At 41.6% G+C, this 19751-nt stretch overlaps 1 protein-coding gene across 1 annotated transcript in view; it reads left to right on the top strand.

Moving 5' to 3' along the window:
- Window positions 1-1162: 1162 nt before the first annotated feature.
- Window positions 1163-19751, top strand: part of SPRTN (SprT-like N-terminal domain) — a 227694-nt gene continuing 209105 nt past the window's right edge. The window contains exon 1 of the mRNA XM_082215076.1: window positions 1163-1211. The gene's annotated coding sequence lies outside the window, so the exon portion shown is untranslated. The remainder of the gene's footprint in view (window positions 1212-19751) is intronic.

The raw sequence follows: 19751 nt of genomic DNA, 5'->3' as shown, positions 1-19751 counted from the left end.
AGCTTCTTCGTCTACTCTCTTACACCATGTGAAGCCAACCAGACCACATATTTGGGCTTGCCCACTTCAAGCCCAGACTGCATGCTCAGAAGTACTTTTCTGTATTTTGTAACCCAAGAATTTTCTGTATGTGTTCTTTTTGCTGCTGTATGGAATAACACATGAATATGATCTTTAGAGTTTGTAAGTAAAACCATTGAAACTTACTAATGGTGCGGTCTGTTTACTGAAAGCAGGGTAGAAACGGGAGCAGTGTAATCAAACTAAACTCTAACAGCCTTTTATTCCCACGCTTCTCTGTGCTGCATATTTTGTGTCTTTTAAACCTTGCTGGGGCTCTCTTACTGGAGAGTGTGTTTAGCCTGTGCTTTGGATGTAAGGATCCAGCCAAGTCCTTTATTAATTTTCCCACATGGGTGGGTGATTTATATTTCCCCCAACAGTTTGCCCAATACAGGGCTTCTTGTTTATAAAGCCTATGATGTAGCTTAAATTGTCAAGTCCAGGCCTGATGAGTTACAAACCAGGAGCAGTTGGGCAAGCCAGTAGCCAGAGCTAAAGGGCAAAAAAGAGGCACGATTGGAGATTGCAACTCAGAAGCAAAGAATAATGGTGTAGAAACCCAGCAGAGCTCAGGAAGCCCTGGTTGCACTAGCAGTGGGTAGAGCAACACTGCTCACCTGGCCTATCACAGGTGCCACTGAGGGGCACCAGGAGGGGCAAGGTGGTGGTGAGGTTGGTGCAGGCCAAAAGCACCAGTGGAGCCAATGTGGCACTTCTTTCACTGCATTTACACCCTTCCTGGATGCCATAGAACAGTGTTTTTCAACCACTGTTCCGTGGCACACTAGTGTGCCGCGAGATGTTGCCTGGTGTGCCGTGGGAAAAATAAAAAAATTCGAAAGATTTTTTTTTTTAAAAAAAGTCAAATTTTCGATTGGGGCGCCGTCCCCGGAGGGAGGCGGGCGAGGCGAGAGGCGGGGCGGCGGCGGCGATTCTTGGCTTTTTGGCGGTTGGCACAGAAGGAAGGCAAGGGGGAGGGGAAAAAATTGAAACTTACACTTTCCTGCGTCCCTCCCGGCGTGACGCTGCGCGCTGACGTCACGGGGCTGTAACGTGCCCCACATAGGCGGTGGTGTGCCTCGAGATTTTTTTCATGAAACAAGTGTGCCTTTGCCCAAAAAAGGTTGGGAAACACTGCCATAGAAGCAGTGGTGATGGGCGATTCAGTAAGCAGCATTGCCTTACCAACCACTACTATCTTGTTAGCCAAGCAAGAATCAGCTGGAAGAGAAAGCCCTTCATGTCCAGAATCCTGTGATAGTTGTCAGCTGCAGTTCCTCGAGTCATCCTATGGGCCACATGCATACAAATACAGCTATTTCTGACACTATTACACTACACCAGGTTTCTGGTTGAGCACACAAAGCTTCCTTACCCATACAGTGCAATTCTTACTATGCCGACTCTTTTTTTGTTGTTAAAAAGTGTGGCACTTACTGTAACAACTTCATGGTGAGTACCAACACCTATTTTTCTAGAAAAAAAGCACTGAGTGAGTCTATTGACTTGTGGGAGTTACTCCCAGGTAAGTGGGCTTACCATAAAGAAGGCTGATCACCGAAGAATTGATGCTTTTGAATTATGGTGCTGGAGGAGACTCTTGAGAGTCCCATGGACTGCAAGAAGAACAAACCTCTCCATTCTGAAGGAAATCAGCCCTGAGTGCTCACTGCAAGGACAGATCATGAAGCTGAGGCTCCAATACTTTGGCCACCTCATGAGAAAAGAAGACTCCCTGGAAAAGACCCTGATGTTGGGAAAGATGGAGGGCACAAGGAGAAGGGGACAACAGAGGACGAAATGGATGGACAGTGTTCTCGAAGCTACCAGCATGAGTTTCACCAAACTGCGGGAGGCAGTGGAAGACAGGACTGCCTGGCGTGCTCTGGTTCATGGGGTCACGAAGTGTCAGACACGACTAAACAACAACAACAAAAGTGGGCTTAGGGTGTCAGGAAATATGTTTCTCAGCCCTGCTAACTGAAATTTCATTTCATTAGAGAGGCTGGATTTTAAACTAGGGACCTTGTGCATGTAAAGCATATGCTCTACTGCTGCCTCTCAAACTTAATGAAAGTATGCTTTCTTACGCAGTTACTAGGTCTCCTATGCCCCTGCTCCTGATACTTTTGATTCCAACACACTTCCTATCGCATCGCCTATTTCTTTCCACCCGGCACTAAGTAAGTTGAAAGAAGTCACAAAATGTAGCCTTGCTTCTCTTTCAGTGATCCCAATGGTGTAATAATAGCACACCTGGAACATTCACTGCTTAGGTCTATTACCTAACTGCGTCAAACTCTGCTGTGTTCCATTCCAAATTCAGAAGTGTTTGATACATTTATTTCCTTGAATTATATTTTTGTTTTCCTAGGCAAATTTCTTTCCTCTTCATTTTGAATCTTATCCAAGGTGATAAGTGCCTTTTCTTGAGCTCTATGGCACTTTGAGAGGGTCTTTAGAAAACATATTTTCAATTTTTCCATTTACTGTATCTCCCTAGATCTTCACTTGCTTTTCTGGATAAAAGAAACTGGTTAAGGATCCCATCCGCGGGATCTGCTTATTAAACATTCACCCTGATTTGCTTGCACAAAGTTTATGCAGTGGTTAGAACAGTGCTTTTTATCTAAAAAAATGTTTAGGGGCACACTCACATTTTCCTACTTGTATTGAAATACTGCCCCTCAATGAGGCCAAACTTAGATTCACAAAATATTTAGGGATATGCATACCCCCAGAGAAAAGCACTGGTTAGACTATGTCTAGTCTTTATCAAGGATTTGGTCTGATTTGTTTACATGGCAATTATATGAAAGTGAGCAGTCATCCTGTTTTGCTTGTGGAGTGTTTGCGCATTTTCCCGTTATTCACTAATCCCAGTGCATTTCCTCATTGTTTCCCAAACTTTAAAAGTTATTTTTTTAAGGGAGCTTTAATCCACTTAATTCACTTCCTCTCTCAGACAATGTTCTTGGAGTTTTTCTGAAGGCTCTATTTTGTCTTCTTCCCAATGTTAAGCTATTTAGTAACTAGTACATTTTTTTCTATAGGTATTTTGAAGCTCGAAGTTAACAATGCTAATTTTTGATCTTAACATTTTTATTTACCTGGTTTATAAGGCACAGGCTAGAAAACCTATTCTTGGAGAGCATCCAAATAGCATGATTATAAAGCTGAAGCCTTGGCAAATGCTGAGTAATAAAGAAATGAAAAAAATATTTTCCATATATCTGTAGTATCACAGTAGGTGATCAGGATATTGCTCAATAAATATACAGCTGTTTTTAATCAGTGACCCTTCCTTGTAAATGGAGCGTCAGTTGCAGGCACGCCACATTTCTCCAACAATATGTTGTTGCTAGAGAATGCCACTCTTCCTCAGCTACCAGATGTGCTGCCTTTGTTGAATGTGTTTGTGTGAACATCATGGGTATATATTGGTTAGTGTAGGGGGCAATAGCAAGGGACAACCTGACTCTGCCATTAAACAAAAAAATGAGAGGTTAAGTGATTCTTAGGCACAAGTGCACTCATGTAACCTTTTCAAATAAAGAGTAGGGAAACAGCTTTGGGAGGTGAATGTAGTCTTGCTGTCTGCTATTTTGTAAATGTGAACCTTTATTATTATTTTTAATTAAAAATTTTAAGCTTTAATCAGTGTAATTTAATGGGCAGGTTAGTCAATTAATAAGCTTTAGCTGACCATCAAAAGTAAGTTTTATTTTTTGGGGGTTTTGATGGTAATGCATTTTTCTTTTTTGAGGTGCTGTCCCTAACTAAGGTGCACAATGTGAACTCATAGAACTGAGTGCCCATAACAGAACTGAAATTGTCATGAGTTGTTGGGGAGGAGTATGTGTGCACAGGTAGTAAAGGTAGAGTCAACCGGCTATTAAAGGCTTTTGGTATCACATTCACAAACGCCATTCCATATATTGCCTCCCATCACTCATTCTCCACCTCCTACTGTTCATTATGCTATCAGTTGCATCCTGCATCTTTCAAGGAAGCCAGACAAATAGCAACATTATTGAAAACTATTAGAGCTGTGCAGATGCACATTGTGAAGTAGTATTACCCCCCACTAAGTATATGGCTATCATTAATGTGACTGTTTGGTCTCTGGGAATAAAATAGAGGATAAAACTTCCTTCTCAAAGATCCACTGTAAGGCTAAAGATGAAGTAGGGGAGGAAAGTTAGGAAAAGAGTGCCAAATCAGTTGTGTGGGAATGAAACCATCCCCAGCAATGCTAGTTTTGACACCGTGCAGCTGATGCACATAGATGAGTAGAAGCAAACTCAAAACACTCAACATAAAACTAATCTGAGAAATCCCGTAATAAATATTCAGAAGTAGCAGTATCAACACAAGAAGAGGTGAGCGCCATGTGCATTGTGAGGAGGGAATAAGTGACAATACCACTTGAAAAAAGCTTAGTGTGGATAGGCCAAATCTCCCATGTTCATATCTACTTCTGGCCTTGAGAGAAACCATGATGACAAAACAAATTGATAAGGACAAAAGCATGTCCTGTCATTACAATAGGCTGATGAATAAATTGCCTAGATTGCTTGGGATGCTAGATGGAGAAAGAAACTGACTGATTTCACATTTGGGAATGAGATCCAAATGAAATTAATGATATCAGTTTAAAATGCCATACTGTGGGGAGGTTCAGCCTTCTCCCCTGGGCATAGTAAAGTCAACATCATGTCCTGATCTCATTTAGAATTGCCCATTCTTCTTTCTAGCAACATGTCACAGCTGTGCTACTGTGTGCATCTGGTGAAAGTCAAGGTGTTGTGCAGAATTGCAAACTGGGCAAGTTCTATGAAGTGTTCCTTTTTGGCATACAGTAGCCAAGACAGATGGCTTGTAGATTTTCAATAGCATGCTGGCCTTGCCTAATCTCATCTTGACAGTCTGCTTCAACATCATTTTGTGTCTTGAGAGAGAGAATGCAATTTTGAACAAACCCCTGGGCTTTGCACTTCTGCATTTGAACTTGTGAGAATTCACTTCTCATGTTGGGGAGATGGCGTTATCTTCAGTGGGATCAGTGCTATTTTTCTAGAAAAAGGGGTTTCTGGAATTCACTATCAACACCTCCCTCAGTCTCTTAGAATGGCAATGGTGCCCATTTGAGAGGTGCCGGAACTGAGTCTCAGCGAGTTTCAGCTGGGGAAAAACCCTAAGTGGGGTTGCTAGCAGGAAGGTGCGCAACAACACTGGTGATAAATGAATACAAGGAGATTCAGCTTTCTGACATTTCCATGCTCATACACAGCTTATGTCATGTGATCGGAGGTCTTGTTTCCCAGCATGCATTGCTCTACTCATGTGATGCACGCCACCAAGGTCAGCCCATCCCATTCCACCACCTGAGGTGAAACGGGAAGGTACCACCCCTGCCTTGCTTATCAGGGTCACACAGCAGTGGCAGGGATAGGGATGCCACCCCATGGGTTTCCGCCACCCAAGGCAGCTGTTTCAGTCCACCTCATGGGTGTGCTGGCCCTGCACACCACTGCGGAAGCCAATTAGTGAGTGGTAGTAAGGTTTGGAGTACAAAGGCCTGCCCTGTGCCCCCTAACCTAGCCTCTTGTCTTCTGGGGCAGAAGAGGGTGGTGTCCCATTGTCATTTTTGAAGTAAGATTCAAGTGCCAGCCCATTTGGGTTCTGTACACGGAGTAGAAGAGGGCTGTCATCTTGTCCTTGTCTTAGATCAGCCCTGACTGTGGGGTTGAGATAGTGATCTCTCAGCGTGACCTAAGTTACTGAGTTGTTTTGAGAACTGAAAGGGATGGAGGGGAGTCGCACATGCTGCCTTAAGCTAGAAGGGATAGGATAATAAAAATGTAATAAAACAGTGATAAAGTATCCCTTGACTAGAAAGTATACCAAAACAATTGTGTGCGTGCTTTGCACAAGATGAAAAGCCAAAAGAAATTGGTTCTTAGAAACAGAAACATTTAATCTGATTTTGTATATTTCTTGGCCTAAGTTGCTGCTCATCTTTCCCAGCTCCTTAGCTTTCTTTCTGTATCAGTTGTAGTGTGTGTGTTTCCCCCCCTTTAGATCTTGCACGGTTGATTTTCCAGTTAAATTTATGTTCTATGTTACTATGTTCTATCAGTTATTATGCTATTCAGCCACATTTGCTGAACATTATTTTAACATTATTTGGTTACTGACATTCTTTCTGGATTGTTTTACTTTGAGCCAAATTGTTTTATTTAAGCTTCATTATTATCTGTTTATTTAATTTATAATCTCACTCTTCCTCTTGATGCAAGAAAAAAACATCAAATGCTTGGGTAAACAGGAATGTTTTAAAATTTCTCATGGAAGTCTGTAGTGAGGGAGACACATAAACCAACCACACCAAAGTTTTCCACAAACAGGGAGCAGCTGCTGATTAGGCCTTATCACAATTCAGTGCCAACCAGGCATCCACCAGTGGCAGCACCACTGAAAACAAATTTTGTATCTTATCCCTTCCAACTCTACAGTTCTATGACTCTAGAACACCACCATCTTCACTTTCCCTCCATCATTCCAAGGAAATTGAACTTTGGGTAGGCACCTCTAACCCCCGGAATCGCATACAACTCGGAGATCAGGGTGGCAGGCAACAACAAAGCTCTAGATGAGATGTGGGGGTTTGCCCTAGACATCACTATGCAGGTTACTGAAGCAGACAGAAGGGACAAGAGTGAGAAAAATCTTTCAATGTATGGTGTGAATGTGGTCAGTGCCATCTCTTCACATTGGCTGGCAATACTTCAGAAACTAAAGTGTGCTATCAGAATAAAAATCAGTAATAGAATATATGAAAGGACAGGGGTTAAACATGCTGCAAAAAAAAAGTGGGGAGAGAAAAGATAGATTCTTCAATGTGTGATACAGTGCAAGCGTATGTATAGAACTCGCTCGCAAGTTCTCCTCTTCAAGTAAAAACATGCTAAATCAGGCATATAACTCTTAACTGTCTTGGATTGCAAACTAGCCAGGCTTCTCTACAGGAACTAGCTTTCAACTTTGAAATAGAACTGGCCTGGCTGGAATGAAAGTTGGAAGAAATGATAAGGAGAGGTTTTATTTGGGGCATGGCATGAAGCAAGGTGGAGTCTGCAGCTGGGAAATTTTTTTTTTGATGGTAATCAGAGTAAATTTTTTGATGATAATCAGAGGGACTTTGAATTCCAAAGTCCTTTTTGTTGTTTTTTTCTGCTGTCTCTCTGGAACACACCCAAACCTCCTGCAGTATAAAAATGTCCCTCTCTGATTTGTACACATTTTTAAATAACAGTAGTGTCTCTTTTGCACGCTTTCTAGGGTTTGTAAAGAACTACATTTCAGATCAGCTAGCTTTGCAAAAGCAAAAAATTTAACAGGATAGAATCAATTGACAGACTCAAAAACATTGTATCAGAAACACTGTGGGTGCAACTCCAGCAAAAGTCAACCCTAGCTATGTACCACTGAAATCAATGGACTTACCATAAGTTAGACATAAGTATGCTGGGGCTTTTGTTCAGGGTTCACATTGGGGGAAAACAGGGTGCCTGCTCAAGGAGGATCAAGAATACACACTTAATTTATACACAATTAGGAGATAATCCCACTGAACTCGGTAGGAATTACCATACTTCTGTGTAAATGTTCATAGGAGTCTACTGTTGGTTTCCTTTCAGAATCTAATTGGAGAAACTGCATCAAGTGGTGTCCATAGGCATTAAAAAGAGGAACTGCAAGAATGAAAACTGCAAAAAGTTGGAAAGAGGAGGTCTCATTAAACTCATTGAATGCTTCCAAACTTTTTAGAAAGCATTAGTAATGGAAAGGCTGACACACAAAGTTAATATCCATGGGGGAGTTTAAAAAAACACTTTAGAAGTCCAGTGGAACTTTCTGGCATATAAAAGAAAAATAATAACTGCTAATTCATCATAATGAATCTAGCATAAATTGTATACTGGAGGCGGTTTCCCATAGGTGATAAAAAGAATAGCTACAAAGCAGAGAGGTTCATAAAGTGAAACACAGATGGAAAGGAAAAAGAAGTACAGTATGTAACAGCTTCACTTTGAAACAGAAAGCAAATTACACCCAAGCAAGCATCAGGCAGGCAACAGTTTTAGCATAGTCAGTAAGAGAAATGCATGTTGACCATTTTGAAATCAGTAACTTAAAGGGTGTTGAAATGAAATTTCATGTGTTCTCTATATGTGTGCAGCTGTACATCCCTAGGGCCACTTTTTCATTAATGCTGAACAAATGGTTGTCAGGTGAAATCCTGGAGTGAAGCCTAATAGAGAAAAAAGAATGCTCCATATTTTTACATGTAATTATTTTATGGTACGCTTGCTCATGATGCATCTATGGAAACAAAAAATGGATGACGTAACAGGTAAGTTGGAAAAGGCAATAAATCCCAGGTGAAGATGAAGAACAGCATCAATTTGTTTTGCTAATTCTATCAATTCCTTTCAAGTAATGTACTTTAGTTGGTCCAATAAATACTATCATCTTACCTGTTTTTTTTTAAAAATGTTTTTTTCTGTTGATCAATATATCAACTATTGTATACAATGTCCTAGCAAGGATCGTACAAAACTGAATGTGAGAATGCCACAGAGAACATTCAGAGATCATAACAGATCATCGTCTGATCATGATGATCCCTAAACCCGATACGGACAAACTTAGTATTAAAAACTATAGGCCCATATCATTATTAAATAACGATTACAAAATCTTCGCAGAGGTAATGGCAAGTAGACTCAAAAGATGTCTAGCAAATCTAATTCATAAGGATCAAGCAGGATTCCTTCCAAATAGGTTACTCAAAGACAATGTAAGGCATACCATAAATATCATTGAATATTTGGAGTGTAAGAATGAAGTACCTGCGGCGCTGATTTTTATCGATGCGGAGAAGGCATTCGACAATGTCTCATGGCCGTTCCTACTAAAAAGCATGGAGAAAGCAGGGCTAGAGGGTGAATTTATGGAAGGAATAAAAGCAATCTATACAAATCAATCTGCCAAATTGATTATAAACAACAATTTAACAAATTCATTTAAAATTGAAAAAGGAACAAGACAAGGTTGCCCTCTATCCCCGCTTTTGTTCATTATGGTATTAGAGGTAGTTACGAACAAAATAAGAGCAACACCAGAGATTCAAGGGATCAAAGTAGGAACGAAAGAACACAAACTAAAAGCGTATGCAGACGATTTGATGTTATCCCTAGAAGAGCCGCAAAAAAGCATCAGTAAGGCCCTGGAAATATTAGAAGAATATGACAAACTATCCGGTTTTAAATTGAATAAATCAAAGACAAAAATGCTGACTAAAAATCTGGGAAAAGATGAAAGAGAAAAATTAGAGATACAGAATGGAATCAAGGTGGCTAAAAAAATAAAATATCTAGGAATTTGGCTAACTACAAAAAATATAAACTTAATTCACGATAATTACTTGACAACATGGAAGGAAATTAAAAAAGATCTAGATACGTGGAACAGAGTGAAACTTTTGTGGGCAGGAAGGATGGTGGCAATAAAAATGAACCGACTCCCAAGAATGTTATTCTTGTTCCAAAACATCCCTGTGATTAGAGGTTCCACGATGTTTAAGGATTGGCAGAAAACTCTTTCGAAATTTATATAGCAAGGGAAAAGACCGAGAATTAGATTCAAATTACTCACAGATCGAAAAGAAAGAGGGGGATTCTCGGTGCCAAATTTGAAATTATACTTCGAGGCCTCCTGCCTTTGTTGGATCAAAGATTGGATTAATTTGGAAAACACCGACCTGTTAGACCTAGAAGGTTTCAACAATAGGTTCGGTTGGCATGCCTACTTGTGGCTAAATAAAGAAAAGGTACATAAAGGGTTTTCAAGTCATATTATTAGAGGGCCACTATATGAAGTTTGGGAGAAAAATAAAAAACTTTTAGAATGGAAGACACCCTGGTGGTTATCACCAATTGACATTTTAACAACCAAAAAAGCAAATATGGAAGGAGAAAGATTGACCTTCGAAGACCTACTGATAAGATCAGAAAGTGGCAGGAAATTGAGAACATATGAAATGCTGAAAGACAAATTAACAGGCTGGCTGCAGTATCATCAAATAAATGCAATATGGATGGAAGACAAAAAAGTAGGGATAAGTGAGAAAAAATCTAAATTTCAGATAGAAATAATTGAAGGCAAAACCAAGTTATTATCCAAAATGTATGATATATTATTGGAATGGGACACTACACGGACCTTGATCGGCAAGGGGCAGCCAGATTGTTCATTGGGGCAAGAGGGTTTGAGCATATTTCACCAATCCTAGCCCAGCAGCACTGTCCGCCAATTAGTTTCCGGGCCTAATTCAAAGTGCTGGTTTTGGCCTTTGAAGCCTTGAACAGCTCACGACTGTAATACCTCAAGGACCATCTCTCCACATTTGAACTGGCTCTGCAATCATAAGCTGAGGTCCTTCTTCATATGCCTTCTCCATAAGAAGTCTGGAGGGTGGCAACATGAGAATGGACCTTTTCTGCAGTGGCACCAGGTGAAATTGTTTCTCTTTAACCAGGCCTTGGGCTGATTATCATTCTATATCCTTTTTAATATGTATGTGGGAGGGGGTTAATGGTTTGTTTTCCTTTTCCTTTTTGTTCTTGTTTCTATTATGTATTTTGTGTTTTCATTTTGTAGTTTTACATTGTGAATCATCCTGTGATCCTTGGATGAGGGCTGGTACACAAATTTAGTTAATAATAATAATAATAATAATAATAATAATAATAATAATAATCCTCAAGTCCCAAGCAAGTGGCAACAGGTCAAGACATTTACAGTGCTTTAGAGTTTCTCACCTCTGTGCTTCAAAGAATAAGCAAGTGATATAACAAAGCAATGTATTCAAACACATAGCAATACATATTCCATGCCTGTTTCTCTCTTATGGAAAGATGCATGGGTCTGTGGGTCTGATATATTTTAGGGTAGAGGGACACTCCTCGTCACAGCATGGCATTTTACTATAGCCATATTGAGTCCTCTGCAACAGCTGCAACCACTGTAGAGCTGCCAGAACAGCAGGGAATTCTCCCACAAAGTGCCAAAATAATTGTAGAGATGAGTGGGTTTATGCAGATGAAGCAGGTTGATTCTCTAAAAAGGATATAAGTTCCCTGTGCTTGCCGCTAGGTGGCAAAGTCCAACAGGGCTATCAATAAAAGAGTGGAAAAACCCCATTCTTCCCTATTCCATCCTCTTGATCAGTTTGTGGGATTGTTTCTACAGGTGGTTAAAATAATGTTCAGGACCATCTAATCTGAATTTTAGCTAAACAGCGGTGTATCCAATAATTGCAGTTACTTGTTTGCTAAGAGTGAAATCCTGTCCTCAGGATATGCCTGCTGGATAAAGATAGGATTATTCCTAAATGCATTTGTGCTGGTGGAACCTGAATATATGCCAGTATTGGGGACCCGACATTATGAACTAGTGTGGCTGCTGTGGTTCCTCTTTGACCACCAGATTGTGCATAGCATGTGTGTTGGGGTGAGATGATGCCATGGGGTTAATCTGCCATTGCCATTCATGTTTGGTTCCTTCTGTGAATGCATGATATGGTAGTAAGGGTGTCCTTGGCAGGCACACTGTGAATAGTGGTGCCAGTTGTGTTGCTATGGGTGCTGTGGGAGTGCCTGTCAATGCTACTACATTATCCCTCATTTACTGTACAGTGATATTGTTTTGCTGTCGACATTGCTGTCGGGGGTGTGCAGAACTGTGATTACATTACTGTGACATGTAGCGGTCTGGTATAATGGGACCATTGGATCCAGCTCCCCACTTTCCCCCCTCTCCCCTATCACTTCTGAGGGGCAACAGGAATTCAAAAAATGTTTTCAAGCTGTTCACGTTACATAGTTTACATATGGTTAGAGATTACAATTTTTTTTCTTGCAAAAAAAAACCAAAACAAAACCTGTAAGTTATCTTTGCACAATGCATTTCTGGGAGGCAGAGTCCTTGCTCCTCCGAATACTACTGTAGTTAAAGCTATTTCAGATTGCAAACAAGCTGGTGGCCTACGGGGTTTGCAAAGGCACTTTGCTACTCAAAGCAAGTGATTATATGTTGCTTTATCAGATCTTCTCCCAGGCCTTTGGTTAATTAAACAATCTACAGCCTTTGGGGTTTGTTTGTTTGTTTGTTTGTTTGTTTGCTTGCTTGCTTGGTTATTATGTTATGTATTTTTGTGTTTTTATATTGAAAACCACCCTATGATTCTTGGATGAAGGGCGGTATAGAAATTTAATAAATAACAATGAGAAGATGCTTTTCAGTTGTTGCCTGACTTACAAAACAGTCTTCTTATAAGCTTCTCAACCAATGATGAAAATTTTGTTTATTACATTTATGTTTAATTCATGCATTTTAAGGATGGGATACCATAACTGTTGGAGCTAACAAGCTCCCAGCTCTTAGGAGTTCTTAAAAAGCTCTCAGGAGTATCATAAATGGAAATATCACCCTATGAGGGTGCATTCATGTTCTTGCAGTGTAATTTTGTGTGTGTGTTTTTCGATGCATTTTATTGTTTCCTGGATTTTAATGTTATTGGGAATCAGCAGTCTGTTAAAAGCAACTGTAACACACATATACAGGGAGAAGGAGAGACCTTTGCTGCATATAGTCATCAGCAGTGTTGTGCTCTGAGAAATAGCTAAAACATGGGCAAGGTTTCCTAAGCATATTTCAACAGAAAAGGGCAGGAGAAGTGGTGGGGCTTTTATTCTGTCTATGGGCTCATCTGGTCTTTTCCCTCCCCATCCCCCCACCCATTTGCTGAATTTGGGCATTCTTTTTCAATAGGGTAGTTCTCTGAAACAGTGCAATGTGTTTGCTGGTATCAGGCAGTGGGAAGCTCTGCTTTGCAATGACTTCAGCATACAGCATTGTGGGGGGGGGAGGGAAGGGGTGAAGATGGGAGGGAGCTAGGGCAGGCATTCTCTGAACATTAAGTAAAAGCAGCATCCACACAGATTCTGAAGATTTGATGAGCACACTAAAAAAATCTCACTGGGTCCCTCTTGGCTTCCAGAAACTGCAGATGCTGCCCAAGGGGAAAGCATGTTTTCAAGTTAACTCATATAGGAAGGTGCATTGTACCAGATCAGACAATTTGTCCAGGTTAAGTCTGGAATTGCCCATTCTGACTGGCAACAACTCTTCAGGGTCTCAGGCTGAGGGAGGTCACCTGGTGCCCAGTGGGAGAGATTGAACAGGGACCTTCTTCATGCAAATCGGGTGTTTCATACAAATCGGGTCTCTAATTCCAGCACACATGTTAATATACCGCCAGCCTTCAGTGTACCGTTTTGGGCTTGATACAAGCAGCTTGGGGTTTAGGAACAGTCCTCATACAGGTTGCAGGTGTTAGGCTCGCTGACCTAGCAAGTCAAACACATGAAAACATTCCATCTAGGAATACATTTAGTTTCGTACTATTGTATTGACTAAATTCAGGACCCCTGAATTCAGGATCACGTTTTGGTGGCCCATGCTGACTCTTAGGTTCACAGCCATGGGCTAACAGGGTAATGTGACTGCCAACCAGCAAACTGATTAGGATTTTGGACTTAAAACCAACTGCCCCGAAGTGGCGGTTATGGATTAATGCAAAACCTGCTGTGCACAGAATCTGTATCACAGCACAGCTAAGAATCAGCATGCTTTTTTTAATGAGAACTGACTGTTATGGGCTGAGACAGTTATATGATTGGGCCTTAATCCCTTTACAAACTGATGGGGGGGCAGAGAAGTGGTAGAACAACTGCTTTAACATGGAACATCCCAGGCTCAATCACTAGCACCTACAGGTAGGAATAAGACCCATGTTGGAAACTCTGCCAGTCAGTGTTGACAATACCAAGCTAGATGGAGAATGGTCTCACTCAGTATATGACAGCTTCCTATGTTCCTGTGTGATACAGACCATACAGAAAAAAGCTTTCTTGCCTAACAGTATTAGAATTCTGTTATCTCTGTTGTTGCCAGTTCAGCCATCCACGGTACAGTGGTACCTCAGGTTAAGTACTTAATTCGTTCCGGAGGTCCGTTCTTAACCTGAAACTGTTCTTAACCTGAGGTACTACTTTAGCTAATGGGGCCTCCCGCTGTCGTTGCGCTGCTGGAGCACAATTTCTGTTCTCATCCTGAAGCAAAGTTCTTAACCTGAGGTACTATTTCTGGGTTAGCAGAGTCTGTAACATGAAGCGTCTGTAACCTGAGGTACCACTGTAATTACTGTGAATGGACCTCTTCTTATAGTTTGTCTAAAATATTAGTTGGTGGGTTGGTGGGTTTTAATGTAATAATATTCCTTGATAGTTGGGGGGTGTCCTTCCAGTCTTTGGAATTTAATGCCCACCAGAGCTTAAAGAGAAGGATATTCCTCCAGCTAACTAAGAAAAGTAGTCTGCTTTCCTCCTTCCTGACTCCAAACAGAGCGAGCTGTTGGTCATGCATTGTTGGGGTGCAATTTCTCTCCTTAGAGATCTGAAGCAGGATTTTGCAGCAGCGCTGAGTCTTTCTCCATTGTGGTATCCTTGTATGCTTGTAAATAAAACAAGTATTACAAAAGCACTATATGTTTCTAGTTCCCTCTCACCAAAGGAAGTTAACTCTGGACCAGCGCTATCCCTGTAACACCTCGCCACTCAAGGAAGTGGGAAGCATTGTGAGCAGTATCACTGAACAGTGTGCTGTTTACTAGGGGACTAGATTCTACAGGGATGTGATCTGTGGGCATATAAGCAACACCAGCATCTTGTTGGGACTTGGGAAACCAGTGCTCACTCAGAGGTGTGGGGAAGAACAGCTGATCTTGAGTTGGCGGGGAGGGCTTGGGAGCTCTTTGGGGATTCAACGTGCCACATGGACAGATGGGCTTGGTGAAAAGAGGCATCTGGCTCCAGGAGTTGGCATGTGTGAGAGACAAAGAGCATTAATATTTCACTCGGAATACTCAACATGACTAAGGTCAGCATTAGGTTTCTCTTTTCCTGCTTGGGAATCACTGCAAGTAGCTGAAGAGGGCAGGGCTTTATTCCATGATGGCCATTGAAATTAATTTCAAATTAATCTTGGTCTCAAAATTAACCCTAACACTAACGGCATCATCCTAAATATGTTTTCTCAGGCATAAATCCTATCTACTCCAAAGAAAACTCTGTTGTTCAGAAGTGTGCTTGGCATATTCACTTAGGAGTATGTGCTGTTGGACTTCGTGGAACTCTCTTCTGAGTAAACAAGCACAGAATCAAGCTGCCCAAACCTTTAAGTAAATAGGAATAGCAGTAATAGTAGACTCAAACCTGCTATTTCCAGATCCAGCCAATCAGGAAGCAAACAAACATTAAACGTAACAGCATCCTAAAGATGTCATGCTTGATCCATAGTATCATAAATGTTGTGTGCATGTGTCTGTTCACTCGCTTTTTCATTTACTGTCCTGATTATTACTAGCCATTAGCTACAAAAGCTGGTGTTATTCATTTGATTTCCTCTTCCAAATCTGTCCTGGCAGCATTTAAAATATTTTATACCCTTTTTAAAGTCCCAATTACCTGCTTTCTTGGTTAGTCCTTAAATAGAATGTTTTCTTGGAAGCCCAATTAAAAATTTCCCAGAAATCTGATCTCCGAATTACCTAACTTACTTCTGGAATAAATTGTATTGTCTCTTTTTGTTGCCAATGCCTTTGAACTTCTCTATTTGTGTTCATGACACAAATTGGGGCATTTCTGTGCACCACTAATCCTTTCCTTCTCATTAGAGACACTTAAAAAATATTAGTGACTGTTTCTTAAAAGCGAAAGAATGCACAACAGAGAGAACAAGGTATTAGGATAATTATTTCAAATTTAACATGCTCTTAAATGACGTGACTCTGGTGCCAAGCATCAACTTACTTCAGTTCTCGCTGCTAAATCAGCCTGACTGATACTTGGGCAGCTGTTTGTTGTTTTCTGCAATGGTTTTCAAAAAACTATGGGGAAGCTAGTATGGGGCTGTCAGTTAAAATGAACCACCAATGACCACATTCTTATCATTAGTAGATTTACTCTTAAACCAGAAATGGGCTTCTTCAGTATTCTAGTAGCTGTTCTTCAGATACAGTAGTTGTCTCGCTGCCACAGGTGTGTTTTGCCACATCGCTGAAAGTCCTCATGGATAGTATAATAAATTTGTCCATTTCTGCCACGAAAGAATTCTGAGTCCATGTGGAGAATGAAAGAACACACATGCAAGACCTAAAGCAAGGTAACATGTAAAATATCTCTACCTCCTTTGGAAATAGTTTCTGTTTCCCTACAAATATAGATAAAGATCTATATAAAGATCTATATAAAGATCTAAAGATAAAGGGACCCCTGACCATTAGGTCCAGTCGTGGCCGACTCTGGGGTTGCGGCGCTCATCTCGCTTCATTGGCCAAGGGAGCAGGCATACAGCTTCCGGGTCATGTGGCCAGCATGATGAAGCCGCTTCTGGCGAACCAGAGCAGTGCGCAGAAACATTGTTTACCTTCCTGCCGGAGTGGTACCTATTTATCTACTTGCATTTTGACGTGCTTTCAAACTGCTAGGTTGGCAGGAGCAGGGACCAAGCAATGGGAGCTCATGCTGTTGCGGGGATTCAAACCACAACCTTCTGATCAGCAAGTCCTAGGTTCTGTGGTTTAACCCACAGTGCCACCCACGTCCCGAACCCCTACAAATATACTAGCCAGCAAAAGTTTAGCACACATCTTGTGTGCGTAGAACTGCTGGTGAAATCCAGAGCAGATGGCACTCTTGCTTCCTCACAGCAGTGTTGCTGCTGCTTACTGGGATAGTGTGGGAGAGAACAGCAGTGAGGGTGGGGTTGTGCAGGTATTGGTTGTGCCATATTGCCATATTGGTTTCTGCTGATGCATCTGCACAGCACTGACCTTGCCACCACTTGGTAACACACTGCTGTCAGGAGGACAGTGGTGTGACACTGTAGCAGCTGTTTGGGGGTAAAATTGCCTCCTTGGCCTGATCTGGCCTTCATGACCCACCAGTTAAAAATCCATGCTCTTTACCGAGGAAAAGGCAGATCTAAGGTTTGGTTTGGAGGTGCTATTCCCATGTTTCCTGCTTTAGGTTTTATTTTCCTTTTCTGGGTGCTGCTGAGGCTGACTTCCAGCTGCACCTTGCAGAGAGACTCACTTCCAACTGCATAATTAACAGTAGCCCACCTTGTTATCGGTCCCGGCATTCTTTGGACAGATGTCATAATAAACCAGTTATAATTTGCAGTACAGGTACAGCTTTATAAAAAAAATAAAGTGGCTGAGCAGGCTGATACACTCTCAGATTGTGCTTTAAACCTGCAACGGAGAAGAGATTTCAAAAAGTGTAAGGCTGATGGATAATAGGGGGATAAATATAGGCAGGTTGCCCTGCTGCATTTTCAGCAGTGGCATGCCAAGGGCTGAAGGAGAGGCATTCTAGGGAAGTGTCTTTCTATGGCCTTCCTCCATTAGAGATGGGTGAATCATTCTGGTCATGGGTTGTGTCACTTTCACATGTATTTATCCATATATCTGTTCATTCTGTTCTTGCATTGAATACTTTTTTTAAAAAAAAAAGTGCATTGCACTTTTAAAAAATCTACATGAACCTTCACATAGCAAAAAAAATAATACTAGTGAGCAGTTCTTTAAAACCGAAGAAGAAACAACAGAGGGAATCAGGCATTAGGGTAATTAATTAAAACTGAAGTAATGTAAGTTTGTGGGGTCTCTGGACTCCCCTTCTAAATCTAGGGTGCCAGACATTGAATTCAACAAGTTAAAGTACAAGCTAGACATCAGCCTGGTAATGGCCTGCTAAATATGAGTTGTTAATTGGGACAAAGGGAGTGATTCTGTGCCAGAGAGCAAATAGCAGGGGGCCCCTCCCTCAAAGGTTAGTTAGAAAGACAAAAGGAGAGTTTAGGATGGAGTTTTGGCAGTGATGTAGTAGTCTCTCAAAGTCAGGAAGCTGGAGAGGGGGTCAGAGTCATGTTTTGGAGACTGTTTGATTTCTGTTTGAATCCTGGACTGTGCCTAGGGGAGAAGCAAGACTCCTTTGGGGTGACAATGCTCTGAACCCCTCCATGGCAGGCTCAGGTTGTATACATGTGTAAATAAACCATATATCATAAAGACAACACAGCAGGGGTCTGCAACCCGCCGCTCCGGAGCCGCATGTGGCTCTTTTACATCTTTGCTGCGGCTCTGGGGCGGATACTAGCGAGGGGAGGAGGTGCATTGTGCGCCCCGACACTCCTCACTGTGGCGGGCGCTGTACTGGCTGTGACGTCGCATGGGGGCGGTGCGTGCGTTAGTCACGCACCGTCCCGACGTCACCTTCCTGCCCACTGTCAGATCGTGGCTCTGGAGATATATTTGTTTTAAATGTCGCAATGGTTTTGCGGCTCCCAGTTGTTGTTGTTTCTTCGGAAACGGGTCCAAGTGGCTCTTTTTGTCTTAAAGGTTGCAGACCCCTGCACCACAGTCTCCAGTCTACCTCATTCCCAAAAGGCAGTGCTTTTTTCCTTAAAAAAATGTTTAGGGGTACTCTCCTTTTGACTCAAGAAAATCACTATTTTATGGTTCAAATCGGGGGAAATAAATACAATAAATGGACTAAAGTACCAAGATTTGCAAAATGTTCAGGGGTATGCGTACCTCTGTGTCCTGTCTCCCCCAAAAAAGCGCTGCCAAAAGGAAACACAAACCCTGGGTGAATGCCTGGACTCTTGCACTGCTGTGGAGGCTGGTGTGGCATGTCAGAATGCTTTCAGATAACTCAGCCCTCACACATCAACATTTCAGCTCTTGCTGACATTTTATTTTCTCTCTTGCCGAAAATTTATTTTCTCTCAGAATTCACATTTTACAACCTATTTGATCTGAGCAAAAAGAAAACTGCGCCAGAACATTTGGGGAGTGCAAAAGCCAGTGGATAACCGAGTTCCAGTCTAATTAGGCAGGAAGTACAGTTCAGGTCAGTTTGTATCAGAATCCACAAAGATCAAATTCCTGGAGCACCTCTAATCTCCATATGTGGGCAGTGGGGATTAGAAGCATTGTAGTCATGTATCTGATCCTTGCTGTTCTCTGTGAAACAAAGGAGTTATTGTCACACTGCAACAAGAAATAAAATGTTCCAGCTCGTTGTTTATCAGTATTGCCAAAGTCTGTTTGCTCTCTAACTCGGTTGAAATCGTTTTGGGTTTTTACGAGAAAATTTGTGTTTAGATCTGGTGAAGGCTAAACCAGAGCCCATCGTTCTGCAACCTGGGACTCTTCGGGTGTTTTGAATGACAAATCCCAGCAGCGCCATCCAAGGCAACCATGATGTCTGGGGCAGGTGGGAATTTCAGTCAACATCTGGAGATCTTCAGACTGGAGAAGTCTGTCTTATAGACACACAGGGTGCCTGGACACAGGAAGCCAAAAATGAGATGATACGACAATATGTTTGCATTCTTGAGAAGCTGGGAATCATTCTGAGTTCAATTATGATTACTGTATTTTTTGCACCATAACACTCACTTTTTTCCTCCTAAAAAGTAAGGGGAAA

The sequence above is a fragment of the Podarcis vaucheri genome (assembly GCF_965113315.1).
Source record: "Podarcis vaucheri genome assembly, chromosome: 3".
NCBI classification, from domain to species: domain Eukaryota; kingdom Metazoa; phylum Chordata; class Lepidosauria; order Squamata; family Lacertidae; genus Podarcis; species Podarcis vaucheri.
Note: the sequence above shows the minus strand (reverse complement) of the source record. Positions and strands in the feature narration are given on the sequence as shown.